This window comes from Pelophylax lessonae, assembly GCF_965119305.1.
Source record: "Pelophylax lessonae genome assembly, chromosome: 6".
Taxonomy (NCBI): domain Eukaryota; kingdom Metazoa; phylum Chordata; class Amphibia; order Anura; family Ranidae; genus Pelophylax; species Pelophylax lessonae.
In genome coordinates, this window is record NC_138773.1 from 60,768,259 (window position 1) to 60,781,912 (window position 13,654).

Below are 13,654 nucleotides of genomic sequence, written 5' to 3' on the forward strand. Positions count from 1 at the left end.
CCCCCCCCCCTTTCCATCCTCCAACCCCCCATCCCTTTTATTTTGGAGTGCGGAATCCCTTCAACACAGAGGACAGACGCAGGGATCCCAGAGCAGGCAGTGCACAGGATAGATCTGCAGAGTAATTAGAGAGTGTTTTCTATCCTCCCTCCCATCCAATGGGATTGAGATTCTGTCTCTCTCTCTCTCCCGGCAGCTTTTCACCCCTGAAGGAGTTGGATGCGTTTTGTTGGAGTCAGTCGACGCGCAGCCCCCTCCGTGTGTCGGATGAGAGCTGGTTGCTGCTCCAGTAACACACACACACGCACACACACACGCACACACGCACACACACACACACGCACACACACACACACGCAGGCACGCAGCGGATGCCTGCAGTGACAGCACTTGACTCGGGCTGCCCGTCTGCTGGACCAGCGACGCAGAGATGCAAAGCTTATCCTGACCCGTCAGCGCTCGCTTCACCTGAGCGTACCCAGGGGCCGTGCAAAGCGCACAACAGGGGACCTTACCAGCAGGTATGTCAGCACACACACATATATATATATATATATATATTTTTTTTTTAAAACGTTGTTCTAAATCTATTAATATCTCTGCAGCAGCGCATCCCCCCCCCCCCCCCATAGTAATAGCACCGCATTCCAATGCAGGCGTATTTAAAGGATCATTCCACCCAAAAATGATATTTCAGTTGTGGGTGAGGGTAGGTGGGCTGAGTAGATGTACTATTCTCCCTACACCCACCCCCTCCTCCCCCCACACCATGGAGTCTTACTTCTCCTGCTGCAACCATTTCTGTTGCTGTAGGGGTTATGGCTGTAACCCTCTCTATTTGTCCCGGTGACCAATTCTGCATTATCTGTAAGGAAAAGTACAACAGAAGGAGTGAGACCCTCGTCTAGTGGCAGCCGCAGGGGAAGGGAAGCGGGGGATTTAATCCACCCAGAGCCGAAATATTAGTTTAAGGTGGATTAACATGGAAAGGGGCTTTTTTTTCTCATTGAAGAGGTGCAGGTACCCCCCCCCCCTTCTGAGTCACCCCCTTGTCTCTGTCTCCTATCCACCCCTAAGCATGATTCCCTGCAGCCAGCATTAATAGATTCCCCAGCAACAAAAAATCCCCCACAGGAGCAATAGATCCCCCCCCCCATAAACAATAAATTTACATGGAAAGGGGCTTTTTTTCTCATTGAAGAGGTGCAGGTACTCCCCCCTTCTGGTCACCCCCTTGTCTCTGCCCCCTATCCACCCCTAAGCATGATTCCCTGAAGCCAGCATTAATAGATTCCCCAGCAACAAAAAATCCCCCACAGGAGCAATAGATTCCCCCCCCCCCCATAAACAAATTAACATGGAAAGGGGCTTTTTTTCACAGAGAAGAGGTGCAGGTACTCCCCCCTTCTGAGTCACCCTTTGTCTCTGTCCCCTGTCGACCTCCAAGCACGATCCTCTGCAGCCAGTAATAATAGATCCCCCAGCAACAATAGATAGATCCCCCACAAGAGCAATAGATCCCCCCAGCAATAATAGATTAATATAGAAAGGTGCTTTTTTTCTCAGAGAAGAGGTGCAGGTACCCCCCCCCCTTCCGAGTCACCCCCTTATCTCTGTCCCCTATCCACCCCTAAGCATGATTCCCTGCAGCCAGCAATAATAGAATCCCCAGCAATAACAATTTCCCACCAGAGCAATAGATCCCCCCCCACCCCCCCGGAAACAATAAATTAACATATAAAGGGGCTTTTTTTCTCAGAGAAGAGGTGCAGGTACTCCCCCCTCCTGAGTCACCCTTTGTCTCTGTCCCCTGTCGACCTCCGAGCACAATCCTCTGCAGCCAGTAATAATAGATCCCCCAGCAACAATAGATTAACATATGTGCTTTTTTTCTCAGAGAAGAGGTGCAGGCACTCCCCCCTTCCGAGTCACCCCTTGTCTCTGTCGCTTATCCACCTCCAAGCATGATTCCCTGCAGCCAGCAATAATAGATTCCCCAGCAACTAAAAAATCCCCCACAGGAGCAATAGATCCCCCCCAGCAACAATAGATTAACATAGCAAGGGGCTTTTTTTCTCAGAGAAGATGTACAGGTACTCCCCCCTTCTGAGTCACCCCTTGTCTCTGTCCCCTATCGGCTTCCATGTTCGATTCTTTGCAGCCAGCAATAGAGCAATACAGGAGAAATAGATCCCCCCCAGCAACAACAGACCCTCTCAGAAACAATACCCCCCCACAACAAAATACCACCCCAACAACAATAGACCCCCCAATGTAACAATATAATGCAATGCATCAATAGACCCTCCAGCAGCCAGCAACAATAGACCCTTTCCTCAACAGTTGGTCCCTCCCAGCAACATCTGACCCCCTAGCAACATAAGATCCCCCCAGCAAAAATAAATAAATACCCCACCAGAAACAATAGACCTCCCAGCATACCCTATTTGTCCCGGTGACCAATTCTTCTGCTGCATTTTCTGTAAGGAAAAGTACAACAGAAGGAGTGAGACCCTCTTCTAGCAGCAGCCACAGGAGAGAAATACAAAGCAGGTGATCTAACCCACCCAGAGTCAAAATATTAGTTTAAGGTGGATTAACATGGAAAAGGGCTTTTTTTTTGCAGGTACTCCCCCCTTCCGAGTCACCTCTTGTCCCTGTCCCCTATCCACATCTGAGCATGATTCCCTGCAGCCAGCATTAATAGTTCCCCCACAGAAACAATAGATCCCCCCTAGAAGCAACAGACCCTCTCAGCAACAATAGACCTCCCCCCACAACAAAATATCACCCCAATAGCAATAGACCCTCAATGTAACAATACAGTAGAACCCCGTAGCCAGCATCAATAGACCCTCCAGCAGCCAGCAACAATAGACCCTTTCCTCAACAGTAGGTCTCTCCCAGCAACAATTGACCCCCTAGCAACATAAGATCCCCCCAGCAAAAATAAATCCCCCACCAGCAACAATAGACCTCCCAGCATACCCTATTTGTCCCGGTAACCAATTCTCCTGCTGCATTTTATGTAAGGAAAAGTACGACAGAGGGAGTGAGACCCTCTTCTAGTGGCAGCTGCAGGAGAGGAAAAGCGAGTGGGTGATTTAATCCACTCAGAGCTGAAATATTAGTTTAAGGTGGATTAACACGGAAAGGGGCTTTTTTTTTTTTCAGAGAAGAGATGCAGGCAGGTACTCCCCCCCCCCCCCCTTCCGAGTAATTCCTTGATCCTCTGCAACCAGCAATAATAGATCCCCCAGCAACAATAGATTCCCCCACAGGAACAATGTCTTCCCCCCAGGGACAACCGAACCCCCCCAGCAGCAATAACCCCCCCACAACAAAATCTCACCCCAACAACAATAGACCCCCCAATGTAACAATATAGTAGATCCCCCTGGAGCCAGCACCAATAGACCCTCCTGCAACCAGGAACATTAGATTATTTCCTCAACAGTAGGTCCCTCCCCTCAACAATTGACCCCCTAGCAACATAAGATCCCCCCAGCAAAAATAAAACCCAATCAGCAACAATAGATTTCCCTAGCAACAAATGATCCCCCCACCCCCTTGTGACTATAGATACCCCAGCAACAAGAATCAATAGACCCTCCAGCATACCCAAGCACCCCATCGAGTACAACAGGTGCCGGACCTGCGTTCCCCCACGTTCCCACTGAAAAATAAAGCCCTGGCCCCTGTGAGAAATGATATAGAATGAAAAAAACGTTGACCTCTGATTGGTTGGTATGGGCTGCTGTTCTCTTCAAATGACCAATTGCGTTTTCCAGTTGGTGGCTTAGATATACTTTTCGTCAAGAATCGTCAGCCGTCAGGACATGTTCATTTTCTCTGCCAAGCAAGAGACAACCGTTTTAAAGATTTGACATCATTTCTGGCCTTTTCTGGGTACAATCCTTATTATAAATCTTGTATCAGCTGGCATTGATTACATCTATATCCACTGATCGGTGTGTGCATTGCAGCCTGGCAAGTGAGCAGGTGCCCACATTTACATGCATTTCACTGCAGCTGCTACCTGCTCTGCCCCCAGGTCTGGGCACTGACTGGCACAATCAGAATCTCAGCTCTGGCGCCCCCTCTGTCTGCATTGCACAAGGTGACCGGTATGTCACAAAGTTGATTAGATCTTATTTTAGAGCAGGTAGAAAGGTATTGACTACAGTGGAGAGAGGGAGACTATAGACTCCAGCAGTGACATGGGATTAAATACAGTATATATATGTGTAGAGAAAGAGGGGAACTACAAATCCCAGCTGTATATATATGTAGAGAGAGAAAGAGAGAAACTACAAATCCCAGCAGGTACAAGGAATTGCCTACAGTATATACATGTAGAGAGAGAGAGAGTGAAAGAGGGGAACTACAAATCCCAGCAGGTACAAAGGAGTGCCTACAGTATATATATATATATGTAGAGAGAGAAAATGGGAACTACAAATCCCAGCAGGTACAAGGGACTGCCTACAGTATATACATGTAGAGAGAGAGAGAGAGTGAAAGAGGGGAACTACAAATCCCAGCAGGTACAAAGGAGTGCCTACAGTATATATATATATATATGTAGAGAGAGAAAATGGGAACTACAAATCCCAGCAGGTACAAGGGACTGCCTACAGTATATACATGTAGAGAGAGAGAGAGTGAAAGAGGGGAACTACAAATCCCAGCAGGTACAAAGGAGTGCCTACAGTATATATATATATATATGTGTAGAGAGAGAAAGATGGGAACTACAAATCCCAGCAGGTACAAGGGACTGCCTACAGTATATACATGTAGAGAGAGAAAGATGGGAACTACAAATCCCAGCAGGTACAAAGGAGTGCCTACAGTATATATATATATATGTGTAGAGAGAGAAAGATGGGAACTACAAATCCCAGCAGGTACAAGGGACTGCCTACAGTATATACATGTAGAGAGAGAGAGAGAGTGAAAGAGGGGAACTGCAAATCCCAGCAGCTACAAGGAAGTGCCTACAGTATATACATGTAGAGAGAGAAAGATGGGAACTACAAATCCCAGCAGGTACAAGGAATTGCCTATAGTATATACATGTAGCGAGAGAGAGTGAAAGTGGGGAACTACAAATCCCAGCAGGTACAAGGGACTGCCTACAGTATATACATGTAGAGAGAAAGAGAGTGTGTGAAAGAGGGGAACTACAAATCCCAGCAGCTACAAGGAATTGCCTACAGTATATACATGTAGAGAGAGAGAGTGGGGAACTACAAGTCCCAGCAGGTACAAAGGGCTGCCTACAGTATATACATGTAGAGTGTGAAAGAGGGGAACTACAAATCCCAGAATGTACAAGGGACCGCTGCCTACAGTATATACATGTAGAGAGGGAGAGAGAAAGAGGAAAACTACAAATCCCAGCAGGTTCAAGGGATTGCCTACAGTAAGTATGTTTACGGAGAAAAAGAAAAAAACATATCCCAGCAGTAACAAGCAATTAAATACAGTATACATAGGCAGAGAAAAAAAGGAACTACAGATAATCAGCAACCCAAACAGGTTGGAGTCAGGGGCGTAACTACAGGGGTTGCAATCGCTACCGGGCCCCATGCTCCAGGGGGCCCGGTAGCAAACCAGTGGGTGAACTTCTAGGATCTCAAAGGTCACACTTGCGACCGGGCCCTGGCATTTCACCACTGTGGGGAGGCCCCAAGATTGCAGGAAGGGGGCCCACTGCAGAACTTGTGAAAGGATCCTGATGTGGGACCATAATAAAAGGCCATGCAATGAGATTAAAGAGCACCAGGATTAGTGGGAAGAGCCCCGGGCTTGAAGGGAAGGGCCCCGGCCAGGGGTCTGGGGGGGCCCTTCATGGTTTCTTGCATCGGGGCCCTGAAGGTTCTAGTTACGCCTCTGGTTGGAGTATTGCAGACAGACCACAATGAAGCATTGACTTCTGCAATTTAGTATGTAAATCATCATAGGTTATTTGCTTTACTGCAGCCACTGACTAAATGCCTTGGGTTATTTAAAGAGTAGAATACATGCAGCAATATTTGCATAATAGCACAGAGAAGCCTGATGGGACTTTATACAAAAGCATATGTGATCAGTAGATCTAGAGACTCTCAGTAGTTTCAGTATATTCATTTCCAGCTGTTCAGGCAATGTTACCTCATTGGCCCTGAAAAATATATTTTTGGCCGGAGGTAAGATGATCTGTAATGTGTGCCCTTTTAGATTTATTATTGTTAGCATACTGTTTATACAGACATAGGTGCAACAGCCATTCTCACATATTATACTGTGATTACTAGTTCTGCCACTAGGTGGTGGTGTTGTGTTTAATGCTTGCATAATATAAGGTTCTTCTTAGCAGGACTATATGGGTATAATGACATTTCTGGATTCCTGTTGGTTCCAATAAACCTAGAAGGGCTCAGCCATGTGTTCCCAACATCTTGATTAGTAAAAGTATTATTCTCTGTAACATAGGAGTTTGATCTGCAGCATCACAGCAGAGACCTCCATCCCTAAAACTATATGCAAGAAGAAAAGGGGGGGGGGATGGGACTTTAATTGAGGTCAATGCTGTCTCAAATAATCCAATCAAAAAGAGATGATAAAAAAATTTGATTTATTTATTGCTGCATGATAAAGGACAATCATGCAGCATATGTCATTAAAATAAGACAAAGTAATCAAAAATAAATCGAGAGATAACCAATAAGGGCACGGATATGGATCCAATAAAAAAAAAACACATATCAAATCATGCATATATCCAAAACATATCCTAAAAGTAAAAGTATTATTCTCAGTAGCTTTCCAACAATTAGTATCACTCACCCCTCCCATCCCAACACCCACATAGAAGAAACTCTGGTGCTTTTAATTACCGTATTTGTCCCATTGATAAACCCAGGCATTTCTGGTGTGCCAGGACCCTCCCTACCACCATATAGTACATGAAACCAGCTGGCAGTCCATAGCTCTGCTGACCCAGTGAAAGGCCAGCTCCCACTCATGGCTGGTATGAGTATTGCACATCTTTGGCCACAGGAGTATGCCCGAATGTGGACAGCCTAATGCCTACTTCTGCCTACTTCTCCTAGGCTCCTGACCTAGTCTTCCACACACCCTTCCCATGTATGCTCTCTTTCAGCAGGGGCAATAAATTTCCTACTGGTTGGCTAAGGGAAACAAATATTTATAACTCCGCATCACTGCAGCTTCTCACTCTATTGGCAGAGGTACCATAAACACCTACTGGCAGCAGAGAGAAACCACAGCCCCATTGAGTTTAAGGAAAAACAAAGTGAACTAGTAAACTAGTCTGGGCTGACTACCTCTCAGCATGACTACATTTTTATAGTAACCATTGTGTAGGAAAGGGTGCTACACTTGCAGGACTCCACCCACAAACCTAGACGCAGAGACTGGAAATTAAGATGTGTAAATACCATCTGTTGTAAGGAGGCAATGCTGTATCTCACAGTACTTTAGAGATTGGTTTGTTTGGTTCTTTTTGTACCACCTCACCACAATCTTAGCGGTTGTACTCCTATCCCAGGGGAGGACTGGGCCAGGAGACAGGGGGGACAATTGCCCCCTGGGCCGCTCTGATATCCTTTAAAAAGGCTGCACCGCTTTTGCCACAGACATGCCTAAAGGATTCCTGCTAAAGAGAAGTAAAAAGTCCCCGCCACTGACCTACGAAGTGCGGGTTGAAGACAAGGACAGAGTGCAGGCCTCCCTCCACAGCATAGATGGTGTAAACTGCCTGAGCAGAGGCCGGTTCCATGCCCCACTGGTGACTCCCCTCCCCTTGGCCAGCCCCAACTGAGCTGTCCCAGTTGTCTCCCTCCAACCGCCCCCTGCTGAACAGGTTGGGAACCCTATTTAGCCATTGAGCAGAGTACCTGAAGCGGGGATTCAGCCTGGAATGGGGGTCAGGAGAAGAAGAGGGAGAGTGGGAGGGGGGCCAAGTCGCTGCACCAAGGGGCTCTGGTTTGTACTTGCCCCCTGGGCTGAAAGTTGCCAGTCTGCCCTTGTCCTATCCCAAGCGGAATTCGAAATTCAGTGATATTTTTGGCAGTTCAGATTGCCAAAAGGCTTCTGGGAGATAAAGACTGAAGACTGCCTGGGTACCTTTAGCTTCATTGGCAGTGTCACCAGGTTCAGTCTTTTTATCTTAGTGTCCCTGGTAGAACTTTTTTGATGCCAGCTCCTCAGCTGCCAGGAGCCTCTTAAACTATTCTGCACAATCTGCACAATTTGCTAATCTGTACAACACATTTTTTGGAGCATAGTTCAGATTCCCATTGTTTTCAAAAGGACTACTGGTGCATACATTACTTTTGGAGTTTTGTGGATTTTTAAAATGGCTAAGCCACTAATGATAAACTTAGTTGAAAAAATAATTTGTCAATAAAAGGTGGCTGTGGTTAGGACCCCCTTACAGTGCTATAATTTTCCCCAACTTTTGTCATTGTCACGATAGGTCAGTTTGGTCTGCATGTAAACATCAAGGAAAATATAACTAAAAACATTTCAAAATTAAAATAAAAAATAAAAGAATATATACTCTGAATATTATTGTAACCATAAAGAAATCTAACAGCCCCAAAATTTGTTGGTAGAAAGGGGAAGGTTATATTAAACATAGTTCTGCACTCATTTCTCCAAAATTCACAATTCAATGACAAAAATGGCCAAATTTAAATTTGATGGCTGGATTGGACAGCCAGAGAAGGCAACATTTGACAGGACACAGTCCAGTTTAAGACAAAACTGGCACAAAGCAGAAAAAGATGAAATGGAGGTCAAAGAACCTCAGCCAGGTCTTCAAAAGACTCCCAATGAAGCCATGTTATACAGCGTGTCAAAAACCATCTAGTGAGAAATTGACATCATTGAGTCTGGTCTTGAACTAAAACTGAACTTTCATACATCTCAAGTTCTCAGCTCTGCTTCATATTTCATAACTCCACTTGTAATTATAATGGAGTAACCTTTATAAGATTACACTGATGTACGAGAAATGCCAATTAGACAGCAAACAAGCCTAGATTACAAGGTCTAGAAAGCTGATGGAACACATTTGACCTCCTAAAGTGGAAGTAAATAATATCCATATCATATTTGATCTCTAATAAACTGTTATATCATTCTGCGCAATAATATGTTGGTTGTTGGATTATAAAAACCTTTTTATATGGAAATAAACTGTAGATGTATCTAGAGTAGTTGGAATTAAAGTAGATGGAAAGGCAACAGGCATTGTCAAAGCACTTCAACAACTGTCTAACACCATCTTTAGAAACATTCTTAAAAATGTGTTTCTTAATGTGTTTATTGGCTGTCACATGACTGCAAACCCTCCAAGTACTGTACGTCCCTCTGTGGGCAGCAGTCAGAGATTATATGGAATCTCAACACAATTCCTGGAAGTGATGCTTGATAGCTAAAGTAAAGCAGAGGGAAGGAGAGGAGCTTCAGGGGCCACTCTAGCCTTGAGTGTTCTCAGTTGGAGTTTCCTCTAAAATTACTATGCATGTGCACCGGAGGAAACCTCTAACGTTCCCAACCACTATCATGAATGCATAGCTGGAGGAGCTTCTGGATGCTAAACCATTAGGCAATTGCATGGAAGCAAGAGTGCATTCCCAACTAAATTCTTGTTTAACATCCAATCTATGGAGGAATGCTAAGGGTTATATATGGGAGCCAGTGACCCTACTATATCAGATTGGTCTTAGACTGGGTACAGATGGATCCAAATTCAGCAAGGACAGGCCAGATTTCGATCTGTGTGTGGCTCTCCCTGCTCGACAGAAGTTGATTGTTGGATTAACCTCTGTCGAACGGACATACTGGAAAACTTTCATGGACCAGCGGCTGCAGCCAATCTGTTGCAGCCACTGATCAGGCTATTCTGATAGCAAAGAAACTCACTGTCAGAATACAAGTCCTTGCGGGGAAGGGGGGGGGGGGGGTTTCCTCCATCCACCTTATTTGTGTGGATGGGGGAAGCCGCACTTTCTTTTTTGTTCGGGTTATTGGCTGAACAAAAAAATGTAACCATCTATGCCCAGCCTTACTTCATAAATGAATCAGGCTCTGCATGGAAACAAAAGATTAGGCAAACTTTACTTAAACACCTTACCTTTACCTTAACACTTTACCTTAAAAAAAATGCAAAGCATTGCACCCGATGTGAAATTTTGGATTTCTTTTCCCGTCTTCAAAATGTCTTCTTTTGTAAACAAAAAAAATTTGCCTACGTATACTCAATAAAAACAAGTTAAAAAAAAGCATTGCACCCGTGATCAGCAGATCAGCAAGGCTCCTGCAGACTGTCAGTGTATCTGTCTGCTTGTGCTACGTATGGTAGGCAGTTACACAATGACAGGTAGCATCAATGAACTACTTAGAGTGCTCGTCGGTAGGGATGATCGAACGGTTCGGGTCGACCATCGGTTCGACCCGAACATTGGGTGTTCGAAATTCGGCCGAATTCCGAACTTTTTGCGGTAAAAGTTCGGAATTCGGCACCAGAACTGCCCTACATGCAATGGGACAGGAACTCGGCTTTAAAAGCCCGTGATTGGCCCAGAAACGTCAGTAAAAGTTAATTGAGGGGGCAGGAGTCTGCTAGGAATGTGATTGGAGTGACTACGGGGTCCAGAGGCCAATCAGGAGTGAATACGCCCCCCAGTATATAACATAGCCCCGCCAAACCTCTAGCACTGTAATACAGAGGCTGTGGAAGAGAGTGGAAGCATTTGTGTTTCTCCTGCTGCTTGTAAAGCTCCAGTGTCATTTTGCAATTATCTTCTGCTGTATGGAGCTGTTCTTTTAGTGTGAGGAAAGAGATATGCAGTGTAGTTAGGGTACTATATACCACTATAGTTAGATTCAATAATCCAGTTTTTGTAGGGATACTTTTAAGTGTCAGGGTGACCGTAGTGTAGTTTAGGGTGACCTGACTCTGCCATGCCTTTGTAGGCAGCTACCATATTGTAAACTTGCTACATTCCTGTCTGAAAAGGGCAGGTAGTAATGGAAACATTTCTTTTAAAAGGACAGAATTGCAAGAGCAAATGTGAACGGAGGATGTTTCCTATAAAACACATTGTGACAGCTACTGTGTGGTGTGTAAAGAGGTAACTGCATAGTTAACCTTCCCCAGTGTCGATCGTTCTCAGTCTGCTGGGGCTTAGATTGTCCTCCCAGAGCAGGAAAATCTGTGCACAGGGGAAAACTAAGTGTGTAAAATGTCACATTCTGGACTCCACGGCTGGCATATTAGAGTGCAATCATCACAAATAAATATTAAAGGTAATAATCCCACAATTTACACTCATCAGAATACACTATTTTCCTTTAATGAGAAATGTTGCTAAGAATTATTTTTAATATTATTGCAAACTAGAAAGTCCCCTGACTTATCTGAATATCTAATAAAGCTAAAAGTATATTTTTGTTTGTCAGACCTCAAAATCAAATCAACCCCAGTTTCCCCTATTATAGGGTAGATCCAGGGCCAGCCCTACCATGGGTCCCGCTGGGTCAATGGGACCCAGGCAGCACTTGACTTCCAATATTTTTTCTTTCAGTAAATTTGTGTGTCATCACTTTGCAGCACGTTACGCGTGATATTTCCCCATCTCATACGGCCTAGTGCAAACTGATGAGTACGAGAAGGCAGAGTGTCTCCTCCGGGGAAAATCCCTTACGTGATTGTGGTGGACGTCAGATATCAGCGCGCTCCATCTCACGCAGGGCAAGTAGGATCTTCTAGGGCGGTGGCAGACACAGGAGTGACAGGAGGACTGAGGACAGACAGTGGGTGTTGGGTGGACCGGTCCGGTGATGAGTTATGGAAGAAGATAACAGTATATATAAAATCTTCTAAATTTTATATTTATATAAAATAATGGAGTGGGGGAGGGGCGGCATTTCATTCTTGGACCCAGGCAGCACAATGTCTTGGGCTAGCCCTGGGTAGATCTGTGTGTTTAAATCCTGCTGGCAGATGGTCACCTGTCAGGAAGACTATCATCTAGTTACCCAGCAATGTGACCTGGGATACTGGGAGCAGATGTCACTCATGCAGATCTGTACCATCCTGACAATCAATGTGACACAACAAATCTGACCATGACACACTTTATTATCTTTCCTCCTATCTGCTGGCTTCTATCCTGAAAACGAGCACATTACAGTATATGAGTATGTGGCCTGGTCTGTATGATCCAAACCAGCCAAATATTGGAAGCAGCACAGTCATAGCTCCCAACTCTCCCTGATTTTAAGGGACTGTCCCTGATTTGAAACAAAGTCCCTCTGCCCCTCTTTCCTACTCATGTGTTTCTCATTTTGGACTGATCTATATAGTTGTATATAAAATGCACTTTTTATCTTTCAAAATGTGTTTCCCAGTGCTTTCATCCAATTTCTTAATTGCTGCATTTGTAAATGTTAAAAGCCAGTATAAAGGAATGATAGTGGTAAAAAAAGAAAAGCACTTGTGGGTTTAAGTAACCTTTTTTTTATATATAATTTACCTTTAAGTGGGCGTGGCAAGGGGTGCGTGTCCTATGCCTACATACTTTTGCTAATTGGTGTCCCTCATTCCCATCTCAATAAGTTGGGAGGTATGCACATTGCTGGCACTCAGTGGAAGGGGTAACAGCCATGCTGCATGCTAATTTAAACTGGAACGATTTGCTGTTCTGCAAACCATAGGCCTTTTATATAGTGGGGGGAGTGAGAGAGAAAATAGAAGGAAGAGATGAAGAGTAAATGGACAGAAGAAAGGGCTGGGAGTGGGGGAGAGTGAGAGCAAGGCAAATGAGAGAGAGAAAAGGGCAGGGAGGGGGGGGAGAGTGAGAGAAAGGGGCAGGGAGTGGGGGAGAGTGAGAGAAAGGGTAAGGAGAGAGAGAAAAGGGCAGGGAGTGGGGGGAGAGTGAGAGAAGGGGAAGAAAAGAGAGAGAGTAAAGTAGAAGAGGGAGAGAATAAAAAAAAGAAGAGAGAGAGAAAAGGGAAGGGGGAGAAAAAAATAAGAGAAGAAAGAAAGAAAAGAGGGCAGAGGTAAGAGAGTGAGTGGAGGAAAAAGAAGAGAGAGAGAGAGAGAGGGAAGAGGGAGAATGAAAAGGGAAAACAGAGAAAAAAGTTCAGGGGGAAGAGAGCGTGAAAAAGGGAGAGGAGAGAGAGAAAGGGGCAGGGAGTGGGGAAGAGTGAGAGAAAGGGTAAGGAGAGAGAGAAAAGGGCAGGGAGTGGGGGGAGAGTGAGAGAAAGGGAAAGGAGATAGGGAAAAGGGCAGGGAGTGGGAGAGAGTGAGAGAAAGGGAAGAAAAGAGAGAGAGTAAAGTAGAAGAGGGAGATTGTTGCCATTTTTTTACTTAAGAGATAGGATAACCGGATTATAGCAGATCTTTGATGGAGGACAGACTCACACAGGCACCATGCTTTAGTTTTCTCAGGAACACACACTGCAGTCTCTGCTGCCTCTTTTTTCTCTTTTTTTTTTTTTTTTTGTGAGTGCAACTTTATTTAAACACTTCCTGGTTAACAAACAGACAACATATTCATATCACTGTAGATCAATGGATAAGCTGTATAAGGGCATATAAACAAAATGTCATATATCTTAACACCCCCAC

At 44.9% G+C, this 13,654-nt stretch overlaps 1 protein-coding gene across 1 annotated transcript in view; it reads left to right on the top strand.

Moving 5' to 3' along the window:
• Positions 1-327: 327 nt before the first annotated feature.
• LOC309558792 (testis-expressed protein 2-like) overlaps positions 328-13,654 on the top strand; it is a 107,646-nt gene continuing 94,319 nt past the window's right edge. The window contains exon 1 of the mRNA XM_082261849.1: positions 328-525. The gene's annotated coding sequence lies outside the window, so the exon portion shown is untranslated. The remainder of the gene's footprint in view (positions 526-13,654) is intronic.